Consider the following 4,532-nt stretch of genomic DNA (forward strand, 5'->3'; position numbering starts at 1 on the left):
ACTCAGTGAACAACCTTTGACCATCATCTTGCTGAATTATAATATAAAGTATTTTCATACTTATTTTAGCCTCACAACCATAAAAAGCAGCAAAGCAAGCATTATTAACTCCATTTCTTTTTTCTTTTTTTTTTTTTTTTTGTGGGGCAATGAGGGTTAAGTGACTTGCCCAGGGTTACACAGCTAGTAAATGTCAAGTGTCTGAGGCCGAATTTGAACTCAAGTCCTCCTGAATCCAGGACCAGTGCTCTATCCACTGCACCACCTAGCTGACCCCTAACTCCATTTCATAGGTGAAAAAACTGAGGTATAATGAACTTAACCAAATTTCCTAAAGGGAAAAGGAGCAGAACACTACCTACTTATCTTTTTTTTTTTTTAAGGTAAACCAACCATTTTATTTTCCTCTGATTAGTTCAGGAATTTTGATAGGCAGATAGATCTTTACACTGGCTTTGGAGGAGGTCGGGGGCAGCACCAGCAGGTCTGAAGAGGGGTGGGGGTGTCCGATCCTTTCGTGCCTCACGAGACCGATTCCTCACTACCTTGCTGTGGATCGCGCAGCTCACACAGTAATGTAGTTTCACATACAGTTTAGGGAGCACATACGAGTCGAAAACACTGGCCTCGGAAATGTCCCTGACGGCCGCGGCTTCCATGATGTTGCGGATGACGAACTTCTTGATGGCCTTATCTTTGGGCACGCAGCGGGCGCAGTTGGTGCAGCGGGTGGGCTGCACTTGGCCGCAGCCCTTCTTGGCGCGCCCATTGTTCCTCCTCTTCTTGGTCATCTTGTAAGTCAGAAGCTGAAAAAAAAAAAGTACTATCTACTGTCTTGATGGTCTTTTTATTAGTCTCTAATATCTTTCTCATCCTTGTTCATCCTATAAGAACTTTTAATATATGTTGGGAATGATTTCCTTAGTTTTAGTTCATCGAACATTTCAGTTTGGTATCTTTATTTTTCTTTGTCAAATTTGATTAAAATTCTATGGTAGAATTCTCAATTTTCCTCTCTCGTGGGTTCAAGTATCATTAAGTTTCATAGGGCTGAAGGGTTTGTTCCAAGTTCACAAAAACTGTTACAAACAATTGGTGGGGGGAGGTTAAGTATTTCAGCTCTGTGCGAATGGTTCCAGCCTCCAATAATGGTCCTCCCCCAAGTGTAGGGGGATTGTGTCTCTGTGCCCAGTTCTATTTAACCACTGACAGATTCGTTTTCTTATTAATTTCAATATTTACTTCAAATTTTTACTTCAAAAGGTATAATCACAAATATACGAATTTACTCCCCCAACAGGAGAGGCATAATCTGCCTCTCTCACCAGGAATCATTTCAGTCTCTGAGGAGGAGAAGGGAATTAGGTCCATAGTTTATTTAAGTACCAGTTACAAATCCCAAATCCCCTTGTGCTGGAGTCTCAGGCACTCCGACTTCTCCGGACTGCCCTGCCCGGTTGGCTGCCTACACCATCCTGCCCTCAATTTTGGCTCCAACCTAGCTCTAGCTCCCAGATCTGGTGGGGATCACCTCCAGCACCCCAAACTGAGAAGGACATTCAACATAGATTAAACACAAACTTTTCAGCTGATTTCTCAGAGTTGGGGTAAAAGAGAGAGAGAACAGGAAAGAAATCCTTCTCCTCTCACTGGTTCAGTTCATGGTGCCTGAGATGAGAATGAAGGGGAATCTTCACATTCTTGCCCAGCACACAAAAGAGTGTGAGCCAGAGAATTCAATAGAAAAAAAAAAGTACCATCTCAGTCTATCTTAAAGACATTGCTGATTCTAGTCAACCAGCCAACCAGAGGAAGCTATACTCACAAATAAAGCATGCTTCCCTCTTAGGAGATCTGGGCCTTCCTACGTGGTCCCTCAGGACATGGTGTTAGCTAACATGGGCATGCTCCAAAGGTTCTATTACACTTTGAAATTTATTCAGTCCAGATAGATCACCAGATCCAGAACCTGGTGGCAGTTATCTACCAGTTCCCAGATTATTCTCTCCTTCGAGGAGTTTAGTATCTGCTTCACAGACTTCCTCAGCTGCTGACCACCCATGTCCCTAATCATCACAATTCTCATGCCCTACTCCTTCACTCCCAGGGATGGATACACCTTCAATCTTACCTCACCAATTGGTGTTGTACTTCCTTGGTCATCTTTAAAAAATTATATTATCTGACCACATTTTCTTATCACTCCATCTTTTACCATGCCACTTTCTTCCTAAATATATTCTTCATCCTCACTTTGACTTCCAGTTCCTGCTTCACTCTGTATTTTATTATGCCATGACCCAGGCTCTTGCTTCACTCTCCTGTCTCTTATTTTGACCTATTAATTAACCAGTTTCAACACTAACCTGTCCTTTACACTCAGATCCATTGCCCTTTCATCAGTCAATGCCTTACCAAAACCCAGCTTTGGATTACTCCCACTGTCTTTCTTTTCTGCTCCTACTCATGTGCTATTGAATAATACTGGAAGAAGTAATTCAAGACAGCTGACTGGGTCAAATACAAATGATACAAGCATTATTATTATTCCTATTTTGCCAATGAGAAAATTGAGTCTCAGAACAATTAAACAACTTGTCCATGCTTTGTTCTTGTCCAGTTGTTTTTCAATCATGACTGATTCTCATTGACCCCACTTGGGGTTTTCTTTGCAGAGATACTGGAGTGTTTTGCCATTTCCTTCTCTTGCTCATTTTACAGATGCAGAAACTGAGGTAAATAGGATTAAATGACTTGCCCAGGGTCACATAGCTAGTAAGTATCTGAAGCCAGATTTGAATTCAGGAATATGAATCTTCCTGACTCCAGGCCTGGTACTCTATCCACTGTGCCACCCAGCTGCCCCATGCTTAGCCAGCTAGTAAGTATCAGAATGAGGGGTAGAACCCATGAATTCTTCCTCCAAGTGTAGGATTGTCTAATATTAATGATAATAATAATATGATTTTTATAGCATTTGAAGTTTTCCAAAGCATTTAACATACATTGTCTTATTTAATCCACTGCCTCCATTTGCCACTTACCAAAACTTATATTATTCAATTTAAATTTTTTAAAAAGAGGTTTTAAATTTCCCATCCCCCTCTGAGGAGGTTTACTGGAACATAGCTCATAGACTGTGAATAATAGCTATTATTATAACATTGCATCTAGGTGCTGTACATGGGATTCATCGCTATAGCTTTGAAATGAGCTACCTACCTAAACACCCACCTTTCTGGATTTCTTTGGCTTAAAACTTAATAATAATCATAGGCAACATTGCAACCACATAGAATTATGTTTACTTTTTAAAAGTAGGACATATGGAAAGATGTTTTGTTATAGGTAGGCTCTGAAAAGGATGTGACAGCAGCTGGTATTCAATTTATATAACTATATATCATGAAAATGACAGTTCAAATGAGTCTGCATTGGATTTGATTATCATAACGATTCGTGACATATCTACAGATGCAAAATCAAATAGGAATCACTTGAAAGTAAGCATTTATATCCTGTGACTTCATTTTAAGCCCAAGAGAAAAGATTAAATTACTTGAGGAATTGAGCACAGGAGGGGGAAATCATCCAAATCCTTTTATGCTAAATTGAACTAATATCTAAAGGGACTTTTCCTATCCTAGTTATTTAACTCTTTCTCACAGCATGACAACACATTTTCACCATTTGATGAGAAGAAGAATTTCAAGAAAAATTTCTTTCAGCCATTTTGCAAAGCCCAGGACCCAGGAGCAAAACTAAGCTGCTATTTCTAAGCCAAGATTCATTAGCTAACTGGTTATTCCCTCCTGTGTATCCCTAACATCTGTGAAGGTTATAGATCTGGCTATAGGCCACTGGCTTTGCATATGATTTTCTCCTTCAAGCTGAGGCAGGCACTAGCTGTGTAGGTTTCTAGATATGAGGGAATAGAGCCTCTCTCTTTACTTTCCCTTCCAAATGTGCTACATGACAGTGTGGCTCAGAAGCAGTTTTCAGACCATCAGAATCTCCATGAACACAGCCATGGGGCTCCAACGAGCACAGCTTCATTCTGACTTGTACTCCCTCTGCCAGGCTTCTTTCTTCCTCGTAACCATCAAGATTTCATAAGACAAAGAATAGGTTAGAGATACACACATTTGTTTATTATCTATTTTAAAATGGTAATAAAACCCATGGAAACTTATGAGATAATCAAAGGAGAAAACCTGGAAAGAGAAGATGATTCAGGAGAGAACCTTAGAGGATAGACACTCGTAGTTATGAAGATAAATAATGATCCAGCAAAGGAGATTGAGGAATGGTCACACACTTAGGCAGGAAACAGGAAGGAGAAGTGTCATGAAAGCCAAGGAAGGAGAAAGTACTCAGAAGGAAGCAGTGGTCAATCAATGAGTTCAATTGCTCAGAAAATGTTTATTAAATACATATTAAGTAAGTACATATATGCCAGTCCCTGTGCAAAATGCTGAAGACACAAAGAGAAATAATAATTAATCTCTGCCCTCAAGGAGTTTGCATTTTGT

At 40.0% G+C, this 4,532-nt stretch overlaps 1 pseudogene; it reads right to left on the bottom strand.

Moving 5' to 3' along the window:
* Positions 1-444: 444 nt before the first annotated feature.
* On the bottom strand, positions 445-791 carry LOC122737033 (annotated as a pseudogene).
* Positions 792-4,532: the final 3,741 nt, after the last annotated feature.

This window comes from Dromiciops gliroides, chromosome 1, assembly GCF_019393635.1.
Source record: "Dromiciops gliroides isolate mDroGli1 chromosome 1, mDroGli1.pri, whole genome shotgun sequence".
Classification (NCBI taxonomy): domain Eukaryota; kingdom Metazoa; phylum Chordata; class Mammalia; order Microbiotheria; family Microbiotheriidae; genus Dromiciops; species Dromiciops gliroides.